General features: G+C 39.0%; 1 protein-coding gene and 1 long non-coding RNA gene across 6 annotated transcripts in view; both read right to left on the bottom strand.

Annotated features, from left to right (window-relative positions):
- LOC120447785 (synaptosomal-associated protein 25) overlaps nucleotides 1–25,888 on the bottom strand; it is a 237,543-nt gene that overhangs the window by 3,785 nt on the left and 207,870 nt on the right. The gene's annotated exons all lie outside the window — the stretch shown is intronic.
- Nucleotides 15,146–17,034, bottom strand: LOC120447787. The gene is made up of 3 exons (XR_005616069.1): nucleotides 16,981–17,034; nucleotides 15,458–16,044; nucleotides 15,146–15,388 (listed from the first exon to the last, which is right to left on the bottom strand). It is a non-coding gene; the product is annotated as an uncharacterized LOC120447787 (long non-coding RNA).

The following is a 25,888-nucleotide window of genomic DNA, read 5'->3' as shown; positions in this document are numbered from 1 at the left end:
TGATCTTCTTTCCGCGCTAGATTCACAATTTAATAGCCTCAAGCTATTAAAGGAATCTCCAAAGCGGAAGAAAGCCGCTGTTGGTAGGCTGCCTAAGGGGAATGCCCCGCAACCTCCGGCAAGTGAACAACAGGACTCCACAGCTGATCTGTTGACGATCGCAGCAAACCCTCACATGTTGCTCAGATCGGCAGCTAAAAAAGCTTCGGAGCAATCCAGGCCAAGCCTGGGATTGCTACAGTTTCCGTTTTGTCCGAATAGTTTACCACCATAAAGGAATATTGAGTCCGGACTACCGGCACAAGTTGGCACTTCAGTAATACAACCTGCAGTGCCAAAACCCCTCTCAGTGGTTCCACTAAAGAAGCAAATTTTCGTTTCTCGGCTTTCCCCTGATCAAACATCATCTGATGTATTGTCTTATATACAAGAAAAAACTTTTGACGAGTTCCGTAACGGAGAATTCTTATGTGTAAAGCTGTCATATTCTGATAGCTCTGTTTATTTACGTGCTCTTATATTCCGCCGTCCTCGGAATTTCCTGAATATGGTCAGTGCTATGTTAAATTTTACCGTGCTTAATGCTCAGAGCTATCAGAATTATTTAAACCGTTGTAAGTTCCAGTTCGCACAGGATCCCAAACAGTTTTATAATTTCGTTAACACTAAGCGCAAGACAATCTCTTACCCTTCCTCGCTATTTTTGAAAATACTACGGTAACGTCGGATCAGGCAACAGCCGATTTATATGTCCAAGTTTTTTCAAGCCTCATTCAGAACTTACTTTTACGCTGTATCAAAGTCGAATTTAATATTTTCCCACGCTAAACGAAAGAGCACTGCTTTACGATCTTCAGCGTGTTAAGCCTGTCTGTTCGCCAGAACTCCTAGCTGTGTGCTTAGATTCTGTGCGGATGCCTTGTTCAAGCCTCTACTGAAACTGTTTAACTTATCTCTGGAATCTTCACAGTTCCCCCATATATGGAAGGAGTCCTTTGTGATCCCTCTCCATAAAAAGGGTAGCAAATCGGATACAAGCAATTAAAAACCTCCAAATTTTCGGATATCCCTAAGCTTTTAAAAAACGTTATCACTCCTCATTTGCAGCACCTTTGTAGGTCAATTATATCACTATGTCAGCACGTGTTCACGAAACGCAGATCAATTTTCAGACCATATTTCGTTTATTGTCAATAAGGCCAGGGGTGTGTTTGGTTTTAAAAAACGGTGGTCAAAGGCATTTGATAATCCTTACATGACCAAAACCTTATTTATATCTCTAGTCGTTCCGTTTCACCTTTGTGGTGTCCCAAATAAGAAATTTACTCGGAATGCATTGAATCGGTTCAAAAGAACTTCTTACTTTTTGCCTTACGGCGCCTTAATTGGGATGCAAACCTTATTCCAGTAGCCTAATGTTAATTAACTTAGCCTCCCTTCCTAACCGTAGAATGATGCTTGAAACAGTCTTTATTTCAATCTTATTCGTTGTGAAGTTGATAGTTCAGACTTGGTTAGTGGGCTTAACTTCTCTGTTCCAAGCAGATTCACTAGAAATTACTCACTCCTAATTTTAAATCAATGTAGATCAAATTAAGAGTTGCATGATCCCTACAGACAGGCCCGGCGACAGGGAATACGGGCCCAGGGGGAAACACCCCGTCCCCCTCCCCATCTGTCGACGGGCCTGCCTACAGAGTATTATGTTCTGACTATAATAGATTCTGTTCTATTATATCTAATTCAGACTCTCTTCCGTTCTTAAAGCGATCAATACTAACGTTTTTAACAAATTCTAAGATATTACTAGTATATATAATTAAACAATCGCAATACTGAATGATTACAATATTTTTAGTTGAGAAGAACACCGACCGATTATAATTAGGTCTCAAACTGAACTCTTATAATTACTCTGATTTGATTGACGTTCAAGCCTCGGTTTCGAGCTTTTCGAATATGGACTTTAGACTTTAGGGTTCTGATCAAATGAAGAGAGAAAGCTTTGGAGTTGCTGACTTTAATAGTCTTTGCATTTCTCTTGGATTCAAGTGCATTCGCTCTGGGATACAAGTGCTCTTAGATTCTTATATTTTGTTTATTGAAATCTAATACTTCTGTTTTTCGGGATTGCGAGTCCGAGCTTTGAACGTGGGAACGCAACGATGATGCGAGGGCTTAAGCATAGATAGTTTAAATTAGACAACGGATGTTTAGTCTACCAGTGGGTGACTTATCAGGTATCTGGTATCTGTTGGGTACATCCAAAGTTGTGTAGGGTGTGTGGGTGTGTTTGGGTGTGCATATTGTATGTGTATTAGTGTGTAGGCATGTGCTTAAGTCTTAGGGACTTATGGATATGTCACTCATTGAATTTGGCCTGTCCTCAGGTCGTTAAATTTGGATATATCATAACATTGTTTTCTGGTTGAATATTTTCCTTGACATTAGTTTCAAGGTGCGGATGTTCTTCTTTTTGTTTACAGTATTTGACAATAATTTTCTTAGGTATATTTTTAAACTTATATGCTAAATACAGAGTCAAACTAATTATCATGATGACAAAAGTTATAATGCATATAATTTGGAAAAAGTTGTAGTGTTTTACATGCAATTTTATCATTTCTTTTGTTTCTAAGTGATTGGTGATATAAATTGTTTGTGTAAAATCTGCTACATTATTAGAAATTAGGAATTCATCTATTTGCATGGTACAATTTTTAATTTTAATGATGTTGTTTCCTGATATTAAAATTTTGTTGTTTGTACAATCTTGGTTGACAACTGTTTCAGGAATATTCCATGTTAAAAGTATATGCGTCGACTCGCGTCGGAGTGAGACGTATTTTCATCGAGCTCTGTACAAAATCAGTTTATTTAAGTGAAGTGAATAAATAAAACAAAATAAATTACAAATATCAGCGAAAAGACGCTATTAGCAATGTAAAATTGCTAATCTATAATATTTGTTGTGTGTGGAAACATTAAATTAAAAAAACATATAAATAGACAACAAACAAATCGACAGTTCCAAAATGAGCCAACGCGATTTGCGCGCTCAGCGGCAAAAAGAGCAAGACGAGCGCCGGCTCTCTCTCCAACGAGACAATGCATACTTCACCGTCGTGTCTGACGCCCGCGAGTGCCAAACAATACATCGGGTCAATGACCTAGCACCTGCAGAAAGCATACGATCGCGGTCTTGCTCACCAATGCTTATGACTGCACGATGTGAACCCGAAAGCATTGATAGCGTCTCTCTCGCGCTCTCCTCATTGCAAACGGTGTCAAGCTCTGTAGCTACCAGCACAGTAACTTCGATATCTACTGCAACTGCACCTATAGCAACAACAACATCAACACTATGCTCAGTACCGAGAGCTATGTACATTTCTGCTGAATCAACAACAACCAAAGCAAGTGCACTCTCTCCGACTCTAGAAAACAAAAGCGGACAAGAACCAAAACAAAACACAAAACTTTTTCAAACCGGGCTGGATCGCTACATTCAAATAAAGCGAAAGCTAAGCACACAACAGAATCAGCCGAAAATAAATCGCACCAACGTTGACAACTCAACTTCAAATAGGTTTGCACTACTGGATGACTGCGAAGTGTATCCAATCAAAGAACAGGAGCAGAATAAGATTAAGCCGCCACCAATATTTATACAAGAGAAAACCTCAAGTGCACTGGTTAACAAACTAGCTACGATCATCGGAGAAAACAAGTTCCACGTTATACCTCTTCCTAAGGGAAACATACATGAAACGAAAGTGCAGACTCCGGATGAGTCTAGCCATCGATCAGTGACCAAGTACCTGGATGAAGCTGGAAAGAGTTACTATACCTACCAGCTTAAAAGTGCCAAAGGATTGCAGGTTGTCATTAAAGGAATTGAATCATCAGTGACCCCAACCGAAATTATCGATTCACTAAAGGAGAAAAACTTTAAGGCAAAAACGCTGATCAACATTCTTAACAGGAAGAAAGAGTCGCAGCCACTCTTCAAAGTCGAAGTGGAGCCATCGAGTCAAAAAATCAGCAAACATGAAGTACATCCTATTTATAAACTACAGTATCTACTGCACCGGAGAATAACCGTCGAAGAGCCACACAAGCGCAAGCAGCCTGTGCAGTGCACTAACTGCCAAGAATATGGCCACACCAAAGCGTACTGCACCCTAAAATCAATCTGCGTCGTTTGCAGCGATGCTCACAGTACCGCAAACTGTCCTAAGAACAAGGACGACAGCTCAATTAAATTATGCAGCAACTGTGGCGAAAACCACACAGCCAACAGGCGAGGATGCATTGTTTACAAGGAACTTAAGAGTCGCCTAAACAAACGAGTGACTTCAGTTCGTGATCGTACCACACCAACAATTCACAAAGCAATGGAACCGAGTACAGCCAACATCCCTTTGTCTGCCAGCTACCGAACAGCGCCAAATATTTCCTTTGCAAGTGCACTAAAATCAGGGATCCAAACACCAGCAGCGGACACCCCCATTCATCAAACATACACCCACGATAACATGCAACAGCAGCCAATTGGCGTTGAAGCGATTATGCTTTCGATGCAGCAAAGCATGAAAGACTTTATGGCCTTCATGCAAACAACTATGCAAGAGCTTATGAGGAACCAAAACATCCTTATTCACGGCAAAAGCTAGAACTTACTCAGTTCTTAGCCGACAGAAACATTGATGTTATGCTACTCTCAGAGACTCACCTTACTGAAAAGTACAATTTTCAAATACCAGGATACAAATTTTACTTTACGAATCACCCGGATGGCAAGGCCCATGGAGGCACTGGCATACTAATACGATCGCGAATCAAACACCACTTTGTTAGTAATTGGCAAGAAGACTGCCTACAATCTACCTTTATAAGCCTCCAATGCTATAACGGTGCTCTCACTCTGGCTGCTGTCTATTGCCCACCCCGCTTCACAATATCAGAGGACAAATTCACAACACTCTTCGACTCGCTCAGTGAAAGGTTTGTTGCAGCTGGTGATTGGAATGCCAAGCACATGTACTGGGGATCTCGGATAGCGACCCCTAAAGGAAAACAGCTATACAACGCAATTATTAAACCGCAAAACAAGCTTAATTATGTTTCTCCGGGTATGCCTACATACTGGCCAGCAGATCCTAAAAAGCTTCCAGACTTGATTGACTTTGCCATCACCAAAAGGATATCCCAATCAATGATTACAGCTGAGCACTTTCAGAACTTTAATCTGATCACTGCCCGGTGCTCCTTAATCTTTTGTACCAACTGCAACACATCGAGCGGCCGTATAGACTCACAAGCAACAGGACCAACTGGGAGAGGTACAAAAAATATGTTTGTTTACATACCGACTTCTCTAGCTCATTAGAAACCGAGCAAGACATCGATCAGTTTGCTGGTAGCCTAGAATCAACACTAGTTGCATCAGCAAAAGCGTCAACTCCACAAGATACCCACGGATGCAGTAAAAAGTTCAACATGACAAGTCGAGATACCGAACTCCTTGTGCTTGAAAAACGACGACTTCGAAGGGAGTGGCAGGAGCGCAGATCACCTGGCGCAAAGAGTAGACTAAAAGCAGCTTCTCGCAGACTTACTAAAGCGCTTAAGAAAAAAGAAGCGGACAACTGCGTTACATCGAGAATCTCACGCCCACCAGCACAAAAAACTCATTGTGGAAAGCCCACAGGAATCTGCAGGCACCAGCAGAAACTGTCGTACCCCTCCGTAACTCTACCGGAAACTGGTCTCGTAGTGACATGGACAGAGCAAGAGTCTTCGCTGATCATCTCAAAAAGGTATTTCAACCCAATCCAGCCACTAACTCATTTACTCTCCCACCCTTAACTGCATCTGAATTAGCACCACAAGATCCCATAGAATTTCGGCCAAGCGAAATAACGAAAGTCATTAGAGACCAACTGAAGACTGGAAAATCGCCTGGCTTCGATTTAATAACACCGAAAATGATCATCGAGCTTCCAATGTGTGCAGTTCTACAAATCTGCCTACTCTTCAACGCTATTACCAAAATTGGATACTTTCCTCAAAAGTGGAAGAAATCAGTTATAGTTATGATCCCTAAGCCTGGGAAAGACAAAACACAGCCATCATCATACAGGCCAATAAGCCTACTTACTTGTCTCTCCAAGTTATTTGAAAAAGTACTGCTGCTACGAATCAGTCCCCACCTTAAAACACACGACACACTCCCATCGCACCAATTTGGTTTTCGGGCAAAACATGGAACTGTTGAGCAGGTTAACCGCATCACAACGGAAATTCGCACTGCTTTTGAGCATCGTGAATATTGAACAGCTTTATTCTTAGACGTTGCACAAGGATTCGATAGAGTATGGTTGGATGGACTTATGTTTAAAATAAAGAAACTGCTGCATCAAAACTTACATAAGCTTCTAAAGTCTTACTTATACAAAAGAGTGTTCGCGGTTAGATGTAGTTCAAGCACTTCAAGCGATTGTACTATAGAAGCTGGAGTGCCCCAAGGAAGTGTATTAGGTCCAATTCTATACACCCTATACACAGCGGACATCCCAACAGACTACCAGCTAACAATATCCACATTCGCTGATGACACTGCAATACTGAGTCGATCCAGATGCCCAGTAAAAGCTACGATGCAACTAGCACGCTATTTAACATGTGTAGAGAATTGGCTTGCAAATTGGCGCATACGAGTAAACGAACAAAAATGCAAACAAGTTACGTTTACCCTTAACAAACAAAGCTGCCCGCCCTTGGTTATGAACCACACGCGCATCCCACAAGCCGATGACGTAACATACTTAGGTATTCATCTGGACAAGCGGCTCACCTGGCGGAAACACATAGAGGCCAAGACGACGCACCTGAGACTAAAAGCAAAGGATCTAGGATCAGTCTAGGATTCTGAGAATCATAACTGGAGCTCCATGGTATCTTCGTAACGAGAATATACACAAAGACCTAGTAATAAAACTTGTCATTGAGACAATAACAGAGAAAAACTAGGCTCACATCCAAATCCCCTTGCAAGAAAACTTCTAGGAGTATGCAGCCAAAGTCGACTGCACCGCAACGATCAACCAGCCCAGCGTTAAATTGGTTAGGCCACATAGCACAAATCATCTCAAAAAATGATAATTAGCTAGCTTAGAATAAGATTTGAAAACTTATTATTAGTCTCTTAAGTAAAAGGAAAGATTCAATAAATAAGAAAAAAAAAAAAAAGTATATTATATATATTATATATTATATATATATAAAAAGTATAAATTTCTTTGGGTTTTAAAGTATTTGCATTGAGTTTGCTCTTGTTTAATAAGTCCAACAATACATTTGTCGAATATTAATTTATCTGTATTTTTATGAATTACTTGGTTATTGAATACATAAAACTTATCGAATATTTGCTCCGTAAGAATATAGTTATGTTCATCTGGGTATGGAACTATTTGAAATATCGGAACTTTAGTGACCTCGCTAGGAACGTGGGATAAGATCAAAACTTTGTTCGTGTCTGACTTGTGCCAAGTTGATGTTTTTATCTTTAGCATTTTCTCCGAATTTACGTGTTTCAAATAATCATGTTTTAGTAATTTTGGGTTAAAGATTCCTAATCTGGTTAATTGCATACCTAACTCGATGTCTTCTATGTATTCTGTAAACTGCTTTAGGTTGAATATCAGTATCGCAATTTGTTGGTTCTGCTCTTTTTCCACCTTGAGCCTATTAATTATGTCTATACCGCTGTTGATTATGTCGATAACCATGTTTAGATCATGGGTTTTAACGGAGTCTTCTGACATGTTATTAATTTTTTCCTCTAACTCCTCCCTGTCGCCTTCATCTAATGTACCAAATAAGTATTTATATGCTTTCCTTACTACGTTCAAGAGACCTCTTTTGCTTCTGTTAATAATTCTTAATCCATTTATTTCCCGTTTTAGTTTATCGACTAAATATTGTATCTGAGGTACATTGGGATAGTCGTTTGCTTCAGTTACTAGATTTTCGAACATAAGCATTGTCTTTGTTATGTTTATACTCAAATAGTGCTATTCGTAGCTGGTTGGAATTTCCATCGTGCCGGTTTGGAATATAAGGTATACATTTTTCGCACTTATTGGGTTTACTTCGATGTTGCTGCATTTGACCATAGTGATAAGTGATAACATGCAACTAAGCATTATTATAAATATATTGCGTACTTTGCGCTTCTCTGGCTGGTCTGGAATTATCGTATTTGCTCTTATTAATCTTTTTTTGTTTCTGGAATTTTGATTTATAATGAACGATTTTCCTGCCGCGGTTTGTTTCCTTAAAATGTTTACTGTCTACTTGTTTAATTCTTTCTGTCTTTTTAAATGGATTGGTGATTTTACTCTTCACGAGTGGAGCCTGTCTATATTTTATATCAACTTCAAAAGCATGCCTATTCTTATTAAGATATTCGATCTTATCAATTTTGTTTTGTTGTACGTCAAGGTCTGGGCTGCCTGCAAAAATGTCTGCCGGAGATCGTTTTGTACTATTGTGTTTAGTTTTATGATTATAGACGTATAAGATTTTTTCGAACCTTGTAAACCTATCTTCGATATTTTGTTCATTACCGATGATTCTTAGTTTTTCGTTTACGGTCTTGTGAAATCTTTTTATATCGGATACACCATTTTTGCTGGTTGTTACAGAAATTTGTACGCCTTCGCATCTTAACCAATTTTGCAAAGCTATGCACATAAAAGCTGAATCTTTACAGATTTCACATTCATTAATAATATTTCGAATTAGCTTTTGACCATCTGGGTAATAGTATTTTTCTTTAAACCAATTAATGGTTTTTTCTATGCCTGGATGTAAATCCTGATTAAATCCTTAAATTCCGCATAAGTTGAAATAGTATCAATTAGCTTCGTGGTACATCTCAATAGTTTTGTGAAATTGTTAGGGCTTATGATTTCGGTAAATGCCCTCTGGAAGATCAGAAAATCCTCATCATTAGGGAAGTAAATTGCGCTTTTCTTGGTGCACACATATTCCTTAATGAGGGGTTAGGCGAGTTCAAGTGTCATTTCTTTATAGATTATTTTAATCTTTAGTTTTTGAAAGTAGTGGCTTACACTTGTTGTGTCACTGTCGCTTTTCTCTATCTCTATTTGTCTAGAGAAGAAATTAATTGGTCTTTCCGTTATGGATATATAATTTAAATTATCTTCATTAGCACTATGTATAGTTGCGTCTGCGCTGTTTGCGACTTCGCCAACCATGACTTCTTCTATCTTTGTGCGGGAAAGAGCATCCGCGACATAGTTTTCTTTGCCTGGAAGATATTTTATTTTATAATCGAATTCATTAAGTTTGATTTCCCACCTTTGTAATTTCATGTTCGGCTCTTTGATATTATTCAGCCATACCAATGGCTTGTGATCACTCATTATTTCAAATGGCCTGCCGAATAAGTATGACCTGAAATATTTTGTCGCCCAAACTATAGCTAACAATTCTTTTTCAATGGTAGCATAGTTGATTTCGTGTTCGTTCAGCGTTCTGCTGGCATAACAAACGGGCTTATGGTTCTGTGAGAGCACTGCACCAATAGCTACATTACTCGCGTCAGTTGTTAGAAAAAAGGGCTTTGAAAAATCGGGGTATATTAATATCGGATCTGAAGTTATCAAAAACTTTAGTCTTTCAAATGATTCGATGTAGTCTTTACATTTTATATCTATTACAGCACCTTTCTTAAGTTTAACTATCTTGGCAAAGTAAGGAATGAACTTGCGATAGAACCCACATAATCCCAAAAATGATTTTATCTGTTTAGGTGTCTTAGGTAACGGAAAATTTGTAATTGCATTAGTTTTGTTTGGGTTTGGTTTAATGCCATTTGTTGTGACAATATGTCCCAGGAATTCAGTTTTTTTTCATGAATTCACATTTGTCTAGCTGCAACTTCAAGTTGGCGTCTTTCAGTTTCTCAAAGACTTTCTTTAGAGATAAAATATGTTCCTCCAATGAAGTGGAGTAAACAATAATATCGTCCAAATAGACAAAACAATCTTTGTAGATCAAATCTTCCAAAAGATTATTCATACATCTCTGAAAAGTAGCTGGAGCATTCTTTAGGCCAAAAGGCATACGTGTATATTCGTAATGCCCATGCTCAGTTGAAAAAGCTGTTTTTGCAATAGAATTTAGTCCATCTGGATTTGGTGAAAACCCTTAGCTAGATCAATGGTGGTAAAATATTGGCATCTACCCAATTTATCCAATATCTCATCCATTCGAGGAATGGGGAATTTGTCATTAACAGTTATCTCGTTTAGGTTCCTGTAATCAACTACCAACCTAAATTTTTTTTTCCCAAAGGCGTCTGCCTTCTTGGGGACCACCCAAATAGGAGAACAATAAGGAGACTTCGATTTCCGAACGATCCCTTGCTCTATCATTTCTTCGATTTGTTTGTTGACTTCTTGGTCAACACTTTGGGGGTACTTATAGGGCTTACGGTATACTGGATCCTCATGCTGAGTCTGGATGACATGTTTAATAGTACTGGTGAAGGTCAAATTTTCAATTTCCTCTACATTTGGATGTTCGAGTCTGTACTCGTTACATTCGCTTAACTCATTGTTGATCGCGAAATTGACTATATCGTTGTCAACGGACATGGGATCGAGATGTGTTACATCATACATGGGTCGAGGCATTTTGATGCGGTCTCGCCCTTCTTTTCTCCATACACAAACTTAAAGGTTCTTGAACCTAAAGTTATTGTCTCGTTATCATAATCTATATTAGCTTTCGTATCCTCTAGATACTTTCGACCTAACAGGAAATCATAATTGTCGGAAAATTTGTGGATATAGAATTTCTGAACAGACGGACATACTGAAGTGGGTTTCATTATTATGCTTTTCTTAAATTTTATTGCCCCTTTAATGGTATACACTGTTAGATCTTCTTCTTTTGCTTCTAAATTTTCAAAATTTTCCCTTATGATATTGATGGATGAACCTGTGTCGATCATTCCCTTATAAATTTTGTTATGATAACCTATTCTTACATGGGGACTGGTACGTCCTCCTGTGTCACTTGAGTGTAGATGAAAATTTACATCCATTCTGCTTTGGTCACTTTGACTCTCTCGTTGTCTTTTTACCGGCATCTGACCGTTAGTATTATTTGAAGTTGAAGGTTGGGAATTAAGGGAATGGTTAAGAGGATTGTTTTGTTGGCCTTGTGTTAACTCCCTTCTAAACGTGTAATAATTTCCTCTTTGATTAACCGGTATGGGACTAGTGGAATACTGATTTTGATTTATTGTAGGTTGATTCGAATTTTGAGGTTGCGTATTGTTATTCTGATTCGTTCGAGGATAATAATTGCTGTGATTGTAATTTCTATTATAGTAATATCTTTGATTATCTATGATTTCCCCTGTTCCTGCGTCTGTTTTCTTCTGATCTATTAGAACGCTGATTGTCTGGACTGGCGTCATAGAGGCCTAGCTCTATTGAAGCTTGTTATACCCGTTACTCGTAGAGTAAAAGGGTATACTAGATTCGTTGAAAAGTATGTAACAGGCAGAAGGAAGCGTTTCCGACCATATAAAGTATATATATTCTTGATCAGGATCAATAGCCGTGTCGATCTGGCCATGTCCGTCTGTCCGTCCGTCTGTCCGTCCGTCTGTCCGTTCGTCTGTCCGTCCGTATGAACGCTGAGATCTCAGGAACTACAAAAGCTAGAAAGTTGAGATTAAGCATACAGACTCCAGAGACATAGAAGCAGCGCAAGTTTGTCGATTCATGTTGCCACGCCCACTCTAACGCCCACAAACCGCCCAAAACTTCCACGCCCACACTTTTGAAAAATGTTTTGATATTTTTTCATTTTTGTATTAGTCTTCTAAATTTCTATCGATTTGCAAAAAAACTTGTTGCCACGCCTACTATTACGCCCACAAACCGCCAAAAACTGTCAGTGTTGAAGACTCTCCTTCGCACTTCCAATAGCTGAGTAACGGGTATCAGATAGTCGGGGAACTCGACTATAGCGTTCTCTCTTGTTTTTGTATTAGTCTTGTAAGTTTCTATCAATTTGCCAAAAAACTTTTTGTCACGCCCACTCTAACGCCCACAAACATCCAAAAACTGTCAGTGTTGAAATTTCTTCTTCGCACATCCACTAGCTGAGTAACGGGTATCAGATAGTCGGGGAACTCGACTATAGCGTTCTCTCTTGTTTTCATTTATAAATGGTATCAATATCTTTGCGTGCCAATGACATATAAATTCTATAAGGCAGTTTTCAATCTATTACACATTTAACAGTTCTTTTTAACATTTCAGTGTAATTTGATTTATCTACAGGGTCGCTTTCTAATTCTAACTTGTCAAACATAATCCAATATTGTGATTCGAGCTTCTCGATGAACTTACAGATGCTTCCCGCGTTATGATGTATCCTCCAGTTGTCTTATAAGTTTTATGTTGGGCCTGTGATCCTTGAATGCCATCGCCAGGACCGTCTTTGTATCCAGCCATGTGTTTACTCTTTCTTGGGTCACGACCTCCAATGCTGCATCCACTAGTAACCGTTTTATTGCTCCGTAGACAAGGTGTGCTTGTCAGGCATCTTGGGTAGGGTATAAGTTGAGTAACTGCTTGACCTGGTTAACAAACACAAACAGCTTGCCAGGTGTGCCATCGTAGTAGTTTAGTTCTTTCATTTGATTTAATAATTGATTTAGGTGGGTTTACGAAAGTTGCGGAACTGCCATGGTGTATTGGTATAAGTTTCTGGATACACGGTGTTTATTTTAATTTTTTGTTTTAAGTTACGGAATTAAAAATTTTAATTAATTTTGTTTCCGACCGCACGGGATATTAAATTGTTTTGCAGATGTTACTGACCACACGGGATTTTTTCTTGAATACTACTTTCACGAAGATTCTTTTGGGACCCGCGCGATACAAAAAAAAGAAACCTATGCAAATAGATCGGCTATTGCCTTATCCAATTTTACTGTAGTATTTGCGAGAAATAGCGACGAAGGTTAAACAATTTTTTGATTTTAGTGTTAAGGAATGTTTTGGATCCCGTGCCACTTGAACTTACAACAGTTTAAAAAGATATATTTCTGTGCATTGGAATATAATCAAGCACTTAAATATTTAGAAAAGATAGACTGAGAACCGGTATCTTTACATATTCTATAAAGTCTGGATTTTACGTTTCTAAGGTGTGTCAACTCATTATTAAGGAGGTTTGTTACTGACCACACGGGATTTTTTCTTGAATACTACTTTCACGAAGATTCTTTTGGGACCCGCGCGATACAAAAAAAAGAAACCTATGCAAATAGATCGGCTATTGCCTTATCCAATTTTACTGTAGTATTTGCGAGAAATAGCGACGAAGGGTAAACAATTTTTTGATTTTAGTGTTAAGGAATGTTTTGGATCCCGTGCCACTTGAACTTACAACAGTTTAAAAAGATATATTTCTGTGCATTGGAATATAATCAAGCACTTAAATATTTAGAAAAGATAGACTGAGAACCGGTATCTTTACATATTCTATAAAGTCTGGATTTTACGTTTCTAAGGTGTGTCAACTCATTATTAAGGAGGTTTGTTGGAGATAGAGTTAAAACAATGATTTAATTGCGGTATAATACATATTTGTGGTATCTGTTATTTTGTCGCAAGAATAAATATAGTTTAAAACAAGAGAGAACGCTATAGTCGAGTTCCCCGACTATCTGATACCCGTTACTCAGCTAGTGGAAGAGTCTTCAACACTGACAGTTTTTGGGTTTGTGGGCGTTAGAGTGGGCGTGGCAAAAAGTTTTTTGGCAAATCGATAGAAATTTACAAGACTAATACAAAAATGAAAAAATATCAAAACATTTTTCAAAAGTGTGGGCGTGGCAGTTTTGGGCGGTTTGTGGGCGTTAGAGTGATTCGACAAACTTGCGCTGCGTCTATGTCTCTAGTCTGTATGCTTAGTCTGAGCTTTTGTAGTTCCTGAGATTTTGACGTTCATACAGACGGACAGACGGACGGACAGACGAACATGGCCATATCGACTCGGCTATTGATCCTGATCAAGAATTTATATACTTTATATGGTTGGAAACGCTTCCTTCTGCCTGTTACATACTCTTAAACGACATACTCATCTTCCGACTGAAGAGGAAGGATTTGAATAGATGGATTGTCATTGGTCTGGCCACGTGAGCACATTTAAATCCCACGTGCCCGTTTTCCCTATTTTCGATATTATCTTCAGAATAGATGGTCGAAAATAACTAATAAGTGACAGTTATTTTTAAAGATGAAATGTCCCTAGCATAAGAAAATTTAATTTATGGAACTTTTATTTTATCGGCTTTATCTGATGATGTTTGATCAGGAGAAAGCCAAAAAACGAATGTTTGTATCTTTAGTGGATGAGGTACAAATTGTGCCGGTAGTTTGGAATCCATTTTTTTTTTTTGTGGTGATAAATTGATCGGGACAGGTGGAATAACTAGTTGAGTGCAGACGCAGCGAAATCTCTAGCAATCCCAAATTGGGCTCCGTACAAAACTAATAGATTAAATTGCTCTTAATATTTTTTTGTTGTTTACCGATCCTAGTACCATTTAAGGATTTTTTGCGATAGTCAATTGATCAGCTGTGAGGTCCAGTTGATCACTTGCCGGAGTCTGTGTTGCGTTCCTCTCGTGATTTTTGGTGATTCCTTTAATAGCTTGAGACTGTTTTACTGCGGATTTAGCCCGGAAAGAAGATCATCAGCTCGACGAAATCTATATAATGCCACGCCACAACTGCTGAACCGTCCTATTATGTCATTTAAATAATTTCACCTCGTTCGCAACCCCTAGGGCAAGCATCACAACAGCATTTTGGAATTGGGCACATAGGGCATCACTTGCTTGGCCAGCGCACTTAGTGATCACCATTTTATCACACAGCCAAATATTTAAACAAATATTAATTTTAAATTTCATATGATATAAATATAAATAAATATTTAATTTGAATATTTACACATAAGCAATACCTTGTGCAAATCATAGAGATTTATTTAAGGTGTAAGACTTGATAAAATCACTGATGTTGGTGACTGTGTTGGCTGAGCAACAAACATTTGACTGCAATATTTAGAAAGGTTAAATGCACTGAACATTAAAAGTAATTCCCGATGGTAACGCAAGATTGCAAATATCTATAAGGAATTATATTTGGGCGCGTACATGGCCAAGCCAAACTGCTACAGATTGTTTTCTTTGCGTTAATCTTTCCGCTGAAACCGAATTTCGAGTCGCTGGTCCGCCGGATTGTTGTGGTCGCTGTTGCCATGAATAAAAAGAAAATGAAAATGAGAAAAAAAATGAAAATAAAATGAGAAATTTTATGACATTTTCGTAATTCCAAAATACTCAATTTGGGGGGAGATTTGCTTTGACGCCTCGCAAATGCATTTCCAGTCAACCTTAGCTATCGGAATTCATCCGAGTGATTGCGGCCTCCTCGTAAACGCCAGATATTTATTTGGGTACATTTTTATTATATATCTACTACGGTCACAGATAACCATCCTGACAAACATAGCTACAGCATCTACGACGGATTGCCCCGAAAAGATTCATTTTTGCAGTCCTTGCAGTCTGGCGCGGTTTTAGTATCGTCTAAAACTGTGATGGCAATACTACAACTTCGTTAAAGTGCTTTACGTATAAAATCTCCGTACACCAAATGAATAGTACATTCATCTATTTTCCTTGCCTCGATTTTTCCCTTCATTGATCAAGTTGGAATTCTTCGATGGATTTCAATGCAATCGTTGTATTGAAGGATCATCCATTATAACCCAAGCTCATTAATGCAATACTTCTTAGTAGTCGGGCTCCTCCTAGCATAATTAGATCCCAGTTTTGGGATCGACAATTTGGAGCTGATTAGGAATCTCTGTACTGTTGCTTTCTTGCACGGTCTCCTTTTGGCACTGGGAAAGAGTTGATTGAATTGAGTATTAGATGTTTGCCTGGGGGAACCATCAAGTGGTGTTTTATTTCTCCTCGACCACCTCACTTTGGTGTCTATAAAGTCTATTAATTCATTCGCTTACGAAATTTACGCATATGTGTATCGATTCCAATTCTCGGCCTAGCCAACTAAAATAAAATTTGTTCATTCGAAATCGCTACATTGCAATGCATATCAATGCATTGATAACCGTCGACTTTTTCTTAAAAGTAGCTAATATAAAGGCTTATATTATATAAAGGTTTAAAATGTCATTTGTCATTAAAATGCGCAGTGCGTACAATTCTCTTTAAGGCTTTCGAACTTTCTAAGCCTTTTTAAAAAGATTGTTATCTATCACACTGAATTTGACAAAGCTTTACATAGTTTACACTTTCTTAGGTGAAGTGCAATCCTGGACTTAGATATTAATGCTATGGGAGTAACAGCGCAGGTGACTTTTTTTTAATTATTTAGAGACTTTTAACTAACTTAGTTAAAGGATATAGAGGCGTATTTGCAGAGTCCGTAGTCGAAGATAGAAGCGGTTCTGTGAATGGGTGGAACTTCGAATCGATTCAAATAAATAGAGTCAATTGTTCTGTAAATGCAAGATATTCTTACAATTCCATTGCTCTTACAATGCATTGTGGTCTGGCCCATTGGCCAAAAATAAAAAAATAAAAACATTGGCTAGAATTGTGTCAGCCCTAACTCGGAATTGATCAAGATACTAAAATGTATGATTGGTTTTGCTTTATTCTAAAGAATGAGTGCGAAACATAGAGCAGAAAATTAATTTGGCTTGGCAGTGTGCGCAACATGCAAGTGACGGTCGCAGATTAGATATTAATACGCGTTAAAAAAAAGTGTTTTTCAAATCATTTAATATTACATATAAGGGTATTTACTGTACCTTTTTGCAGTTTTAGAGTTTCTGACGTGTTGTTTTTAGTTTATTTAATTTTTGTGAAACCTGTCTCTTTTTAAGCATTAAATGTTAAGTGAACTCATTTTTCACTTAGAGTTTTAAAATGAAATGAATTTTAAAATATTGGTCAATGTTTATAGATAATGTTTTAAAAAACTTCAGCTGCAGAACTTTGCAGATGGCTGAGTTATCTTACACAAAAGAATGCTACCGCACTGTTTTCGTGTTTGTTTTTGTCTAAATATTCTTAATCTGTGATTTTCTGTGTGCCTCTTCATGCGTACATACGATTTTTTTGAATATTTTTTACACATCGCATATAGGCTTGATTTAAAAGTTTGGCAAATTAGATCCCTCGACGGAAGAGCCCAAATGATGGAAAAAAAAAAGTAGAATTCAAAAATAGTTTCGGTCAAAAATGGGCTTAATAGTTGACATTTATAACCTCAGATCCTTTAGTAACGGGACAGCGAAAATTGCCACTTACACACAAAACAATCGATTTGTTATTGTAACATTATTATATATGTCTTTATTACAACTTTTGCTTTATATCTCTAAGTATACGTATTTTGGCTCACATCTAAATCCTATGCATAATTTCAATAATAAGTCAAATTAAAAACAAGAGAGAACGCTATAGTCGAGTTCCCCGACTATCTGATACCCGTTACTCAGCTGGTGGAAGTGCGAAGGAGAGTCTTAAACACTGGCAGTTTTTGGCAATTTGTGGGCGTTAGGGTGGGCGTGGCAAAAAATTTTTTTGCAAATCGATAGAAATTTACAAGACTAATACAAAAATGAAAAAATATCAAAACATTTTTCAAAAGTGTGGGCGTGGCAGCTTTGGGCGGTTTGTGGGCGTTAGAGTGGGCGTGTCAAAAAGTTTTTTACCAAATCGATAGAAATTTAGAAGACCAAAACAAAAATGAAAAAATATTAAAACATTTTTCAAAAGTGTGGGCGTGGCAGTTTTAGGCGGTTTGTGGGCGTTGAGTGGGAACATGAATCGACAAAATTGCGCTGCTTCTATGTCTTGGGGTCTGTATGCTTAATCTCAACTTTCTAGCTTTTGTAGTTCCTGAGATCTCGACGTTTATACGGACAGACAGACGGACAGACGGACATGGCCAGATCGACTCGGCTATCGACCCTGATCAAGAATATATATACTTTATATGGTCGGAAACGCTTCCTTCTGCCTGTTACATACTTTTCAACGAATCTAGTATACCCTTTTACTCTACGAGTAACGGGTATAAATAGACAAAATAAAAAATTAAAATAAATTAAATTGTCCAAGTTACGGGGTTTGGACTGTCAGCCGCTCTCCGCACCCTCTCACTCTCTCTCGCTCTTCACCACAGAGTCTTGAACTCTACTCTCCCCGTGGCAGCTTAAATTGGAGTCTCCGATGCGCTCCGGAGAGCCTAGCTAATAATAATAACAAGCTTTAGTGTAAAACTGATTTTCGCCGAATAAACATACGCCCGGTCGCGCCCGCGCAATTACGAAAAGTCTAGTGTTCGCTTTTTTTCGAGTGTTTCTATTTCAGCATATTTGGAAAATTCCAGGACAGCAACCCCCACCCCACCCAACATTTTGATCCATTCGAGCCGGATCACCTGGATTTTCAATTTTGTCCATCAAACCAATTACAAGATAAGTACGAAATTTCCATTCCTTTTAATTGCCGGTCTGCAGCAAAAGGTTCGAAAATCCAATTTCGTTCAATTTGCTGTAAGATTTATTGTCAAATCTAACGGATTTCTCCGACAAAAGGCAATTAAAGAAAAGTACTTATTCATTCCTACGGGCGCCGCCATATTACCCACCGTTCCTTTTCACCCTCATTCGTGAAAGTCAGAAGTCCAAATCTCCGAATATATTTAAATATTCATCCCGAAATTTCATATTGCAAAAAAGAATTAAAGTTTAAAAAAGTGCAAAATTCCAACTCTAAAAGAGGGAAAATAATTTGTGCCAAGTTCAGTGAAAATTCGAAGCCCAAAGATCTGGCAAAAGTGGCAAAAATTCTGTTCTCGTTTCACTGTGTCCAACGCAAGCCAAATTCTTTTCGAAACACATTTTTGTTTTAACTCCGCAGTCCACTTAATACAATTTGCTATCGAAGAATACAAAAACAAAAAACAACACATATCCTCTGGCCATTCCAAATAAAATATAAATAAAACATCTACACGCCAGTTCCATATATTACATATATTACATCAACATACATTACATCAACATATATTACATCAACATACATTACATCAACATATGTACTTTTTTTTTTTCGCGCGAGTCCCACGGCCACACCTCCAGCCCAACCGACCGAGGGGCGCTGCCGTGTATCGCGCGGCTCGAATCGCGGGAAGATAGACGCGATATAGAAGACAGTAAAGGACGAGGAAATATATGTATATAGAAGTAAGATCTAAGAATTCGTTAAGTATGTTAGTATTGATCGCTTTAAAAACGGCAGAGAGTCAGAACTAGAGATAATAGGATACAATCTATTATAGTCAGAACATAATACTCTGTAGGGATCATGCAACTCATAATTAGACCTACAATGATTTAAAATTAGAGGTACGTAATTTCTAGTAAATCTGCTCGGAACAGTGAAGTTTAGCCGACTAACCAAGTCGGGACTATCCACTCCACCACGAATAAGGTTAAAAATAAAGACTGTTCCAAGAATCGTTCTACGGTTAGCTAAGGAGGGTAAGTTAATTAACATTAATCTACTTGAATAAGCAGGTAATCTAAGGTTTGCATCCCAATTAAGGCACCGTAAGGCAAAAAGTAAAAAGTTCTTTTGGTCCGAGTAAACTTCATATAATGGACTCCAAACAGGTGATCCATACTCGAGGATCGGACGGACTAGAGAAATAAATAAGGTTTTGGTCATGTAAGGATCATCAAATTCCTTTGACCACCGTTTTATAAAACCAAACACACCTCTGGCCTTATTGACAATAGACGAAATATGGTCTGAAAATTTAAGTTTAGGGTCCAGAAGAACACCAAGATCATCAACATGTGTTATTCTGTCCAAAGAGCACCCACTTAAAGTGTAAGTTGCGTGCATTGAGTTGGCACGATAAAAAGTCATAACTTTACACTTAGAGCCATTTAAGTTTAAAACGTTATCACGGCACCAGGTTTGAAAGCAATCTAGATCGGTTTGTAAGTCCAAATGGCGAGAAATGTCCTTATATTGCAAGCATAATTTTACATCATCAGCGTACATTAGTACACGCGAATGATTATTATTAAGGGAAGGTCGTTAATAAATAAGGTAAAAAGGAGCGGACCTAGGTGGCTCCCTTGTGGGACGCCGGATGTGACTCGGAGAATACAAGAAAGAGAATTTTTAAAAAGGACCCGTTGCGTCCAGCCATTCAGATAACTTAGAATCCAATTTAGGAGATCAACAGGGAAACCTAATAAATCAAGTTTTTTTATTAAAATTGAATGATTAACAGAGTCGAATGCTTTACTAAAATCTGTATAAATGACATCTGTTTGAAGATTATTTTTGAAGCCCTGTACTACGAAGGAGGTTAGCTCCAGAAGGTTAGTAGTTGCTGATCTGCGTTTCATGAACCCATGCTGACATGGTGATATAATTGACCTACAAAGGTGCTGCAAATGAGGAGTGATAACGTTTTCAAAAAGCTTAGGGATAGCAGACAATTTGGAGAATCCTCTGTACTTGGTTGCATTCTGCCTTCTTTATGGAGAGGGATCACAAAGGACTCCTTCCATATTTGGGGGAACTGTGTAGATTCCAGAGATAAGTTAAACAGTTTTAGTAGAGGCTTGCACAAGGCTTCCGCACAGAATCTAAGCACACAGCCAGGAATTCCGTCGGGACCTGGCGAATAGACAGGCTTAACTCGCTGAAGATCATGAAGCAGTGAGCTTTCGTTTAAAGTGGGACAGAATATTAAATTTGACTTTGATACCGCGTAAGAGTAAGGCCGTTCAGAATGAGGTAACGTAGAATATGTGGTTTGAAAAAACTTGCCAAATAGATCGGCTATTGCCTGATCCGATGTTACCGAAGTATTTTCAAAAAATAGCGAGGAAGGGTAACTTGTTGTTTTGCGCTTAGTGTTAACGAAACTATAAAACTGTTTGGGAACTGTGCGAACTAGAACCTACAACGATTTAAATAATTCCTATAACACTGATCGTTAAGCACGGTAAAATTTAACCGAGCACTTACATTTCTGCACTTAACATTTCTTAGGTGTGTCAACTCTTTATTAAACCAAGGAGGTTTGTTAGAGGTAGACGGATAGTACATCGGAACACAAGAGTTGAAAAATGATTTAATTGCAGTATAAAAAATATCTATGGCATCGGCCATTATGCTGCAAGAATATAGATCGGACCAATTAAAGCCAGATACAAAAAGATTTAGCCTCCGAAAGTTTGCCTTACGAAATCAACATATATTCCATATTACATCACAATACATTACATCAACATATATTAAATCAACATATATTCCATATTACATCACCATACATTACATATATTACACCCACATACATATATCACATACATTACATACATTACACCCACATATATTACCAACATACACTGCGCATATTATCTGCATTCCTTATAAACATATACCAAAGTGTAAATTGTTTCCCGTCGGCAAGTCCAAACACCAAATAAAAATTTTTCCAAGTGTCGACGCTGAAAAGGCGTTTTCTTTTCCATCAATTTTTTCCATAAATTTCCAAATCAATTTCCGAGCAATTAATTATAAGCGGTTTTTTTTTTAACATAAATTTTTCAAGATTTATTTAATTATATTTAATTTTTCATAAAAACTATAAGACTTACAATAATTTTTTCATCCAAAAAAAATTTCTTTGTAAACAAAAAATTTAAAAAAAAATAAATAGTCGACCGCCAAAATATAAGTCGTTCACCCGACAAATATTTTTTCCTGTATTGCTTGGATATTAATTTGTGTTTGTTTTTAGAAGTACTTACAACGCGGAGAAAAGATTCCCATTCCACCATTACAAATTTCTCCGTTTCCAGTTGTAAAAAAAAAAAAAAATTTTCTACGTTCTAATAAACATTTTTTCGACCGTGTTCCACATTCCAAGTGCTCCAACCGTAAGTCAGGTGGACCTGATTACCATAAATCACTGGTCATTTATACAATTCGCTGTTCACTCCAAGTCAGCTGTCCAATTAGTCCAAACTACGGCGTTCCCACTTCGTAAATTGTACACCACTTTCTCACCCGTTACATCTTATACGGTCTTTTCCAGCTGCTTTCTACCGTTCACGGCAGCAATCTTAAACTTATTGAGTGCAGTCTAACGAATCTTTCCACATTTGCAAAAGTGTAACCGTGCTCCAAAATCACTTCCTTTCCATTTCGCATTTCTTCGATTATGCCCATCGGGGACGATAAGAAGAAATTGTCCGCTGGCAAAACCAGGTCTATTTTTTCACCACAAGGGCCGAAGAAACCAAGAATTCCAAGCATTTCGGTGAAAACGCCTGCGCAGAGTTCCGACGACTGTGCTACTCCATCCAAAGCCACAGTACAGCGCACAGCTAAAAATATGGCTGCTTCCGATCTAGCGCTAGCCAAATTCATTTCGGTTTCTGACCGCTTAAGCGAATTTGAGGCTCAGATCAACACACCGGAATCCGCAGCTCCAACCGTCACGATGCTTAGCATCCGTCGCGACCAAGTCCGAACCCTATGGGACAAGGTTGAAAAGGAATTCGACCTCTGCTCAGAGTGCCTTGTGTCAGCAGGCGAAGCGGCAGCAGGCAACATGCCTATTCTCAGGGCTAAATACAGTTATTGCTATTCAGTCTATGACTGGTGTGTTACCCAGCTCGTTGATAAAATCGAGCAGGGCACGTCTCAGTCCATCCCAGACGCGAACGCTGCGCCCCAGGCTTACATTTCCTCTGGCTGTAGGTTGCCTTCATGCGATACACAAGTTTTCGTAGGCGACTATCTTCGCTGGCCGACTTTCCGGGATCTTTCCACAGCCATTTATATCAATAATCCACGGCTGACTCCGGTTGAAAAGTTATTCCATTTAAATGCCAAAACAAGTGGCGACGCGCATGCCATCGTTTCGATTTCGCCCCTTACCAGCGAGGGTTTTCGCTCTGCGTGGGAGAACTTAACAGAGCGTTTCAAAAATAAACGATTGTTGGTAAACAGTCAATTGAAAATCCTTTTTAATGTGCAGTCGATACCACAGGAATCTGGGGCGGCCTTGAAGGTACTGTAAAGTACTGTTCAAGGTTGCTTGACTGCCTTAGAAATGTCAGGCATCAACATTGAGAACTGGGACTGTCTGGTGGTATATCTGTGTTCATCCAAGCTCCCGAAGATAACTCTCTCCTAACGGGAGCAGTCGCTCCATAAGAAAGCCGACATCCCGACATGGGTAGAGCTGGACACCTTCCTCACAGAACGGCATCGTATCCTAGAGGCCATCGATGATGTGAAACCGCCCGTACCAAGTCAGTCGCACTCCAAAGCGATGAATTCAAGTGGGCCCTAGAAGAATAAATTCCTATGAGACGAAAGTGGATCCAAAATCCAAAAGTTGCCACTTGTGCAACAAGGAAAACCATCCTGTCCGTGTATGTCCGCGTTTTCTCCAAATGTCGGTTGACGACCGGTCAGCCTACATCGTGAGTGCAAAGCCACGCACAATTGTTTTAATTGCCGTGGCCGGCATCACACGTTGTTGCACCGAAACAACCCCTTTTCCAGCAATTCAAGTCCTTCAAATCTTGCAAGGCCAATTTCTGCTAATCAAGCCAATTTCGTTCCTAGTGAGCAAGCCGGTGTTCAAAACTATATTTCGCAACGGGCTCAAGAGCTATCCTTCTTGGAACTGCCTTGATCAATATTTCCCATTTGGGCACTAACTTTAAGGCACGCGCCCTGATCGACTCCGGATCAGAGGCAACATTCATAACCGAGCGACTGTTCAATCTAATTAGATTGCCATTCCAGGTGGTTCAACCCCAAGTCTTAGGCTTAAACCAAACAGTAGCAGCGCAGTCCAAGAAGCTCTGCAGTTTCACCATCCGATCCCCGACTAGGCCCGCGTTGCAGTTGGAGACGACGGCCTATGTCCTCCCTCAACTAGCCGGAAATCTGCCGTTCTACCCAATTTCCCAAAATTTCTTTCGGGATCTTCCCGATTTTCAACTGGCGGATCCAAAATTCTATGAGAGCTCACAAATAGATGTCCTTATCGAAGGCGACATTCTGCCTTCGGTGCTTCTGAGTGGAGCAAAAACCACCATCTGGGGTTCTCTCTTGGGGCAAGAGACCATTTTCGGCTGGGTACTAGTGTCCAGTGTCAGCCTCAGCACAAAGCAGAATTTCCTCCTTTTCGACGCAGATCTCCCACGCGTACGATAATTCACTGGACAAACTACTCAAAAAATGTTGGGAAGTGGAGAATATACCAATAAAGTTGGTAAAAGAATCCGATTCCATGTGCGAGAAGAATTTCCTTCAAACGACCACGAGAGACGAGTGCGGCAAATATGTCGTTACTCTGCCTTTTCGCGACCCAGAACATATCGGTTCCGGGCTAGGGCATTCCAGGTCTTTCCAAGAATATCTCTACTTAAAGCACATGCGACAAGTTCTTCCTACCCATGATGGCAACGCCTATTATATGCCACATCACGCCGTCTCCGTGTAGTATTCAATGCCTCCAGCCCTTCATCCAATGGTACCAGTTTAAATGATATCCTTCATGCTGGCCCTGTCTTACAGTCCGACTTGACCATTCAAATTCTGAAGTGGCGCTATTTCCGATACGTGTTTAGCGCCGATATCGAAAAAATTTATCGGCAGATCTGGGTAGATCCGAAGCACATTCCATTCCAACGAATATTTTTCCGAAATACTAGAGGGGAAATCAGAGATTTTGAATTGAAAACAGTAACCTTTGGAGTCAATTGCGCGCCTTTCCTGGCCATCCGAGTACTGCAGCAGCTAGCAGCTGACCTAGAACTCAGCCATCCAAAAGCTAGCAATATCATTCGAAATTTCATGTATGTGGATGATGTTCTAGCGTGAGCGGACTCCACGGAAGAAGCTCAGCTCATGGTGCAAGAGCTCCGAGACGCTCCGAATTTCGCCGGATTTCCATTGAGGAAATGGACCTCCAACCAAAAGGAAGTTTTAGCGGCCATTCAGAGCGACCATCTATTAAATACTGATTTTCTCGAGATCGATGCAGAAAGCACTGCCAAAACCCTCGGTATTCGCTGGAAGGCAACCTCCGACGAATTCTTCTTCGTTCCGCCAGAGTTGGCTATTGAAACGTCCTTCACAAAGCGCCAAGTCTTGTCCCAAATTGCCAAATTGTTCGACCTTGCAGGCTGGTTAGCGCCGATTATCGTTCGACAGCAACCCCCACCCCACCCAATTTATTTTTTGTTTGTAAATCATTAAATATTTACAATATTAGCATTTTCAGAGAAAACAAATGAAAAGTATTTGTCGAAATTGGATACAATTGAGAAAACTGCCTCTGAAAACATAAATATTCGAGTATAAAATCTACTATTTATTACACCATATTGTATGACAACTTTATCGAAATGTATTAAAATTACCTTTCATTTAAAAAAAAATTATGAAAATATCTCAACTGGTTCAAGAGTTAAGATTTTTGTAACCCAAAAGTATCTAATGCGCCACTATGCAGCGGTGAGTGGGTGGTTGACTTCCTTGTTCAACTAGTGGTGAAGTCGAGTGGGTGTGTTCTTCTCAGACTTGCCAGGTGGTTAGGGTGATTTATCAGCCTGCTTGTGTACCTTGCGGTCAGCCTTTTGATCTATTATT

The sequence above is a fragment of the Drosophila santomea genome, chromosome 3L (assembly GCF_016746245.2).
Source record: "Drosophila santomea strain STO CAGO 1482 chromosome 3L, Prin_Dsan_1.1, whole genome shotgun sequence".
Classification (NCBI taxonomy): Eukaryota; Metazoa; Arthropoda; class Insecta; order Diptera; family Drosophilidae; genus Drosophila; species Drosophila santomea.
This window is presented reverse-complemented; position numbering and strand designations above follow the sequence as displayed.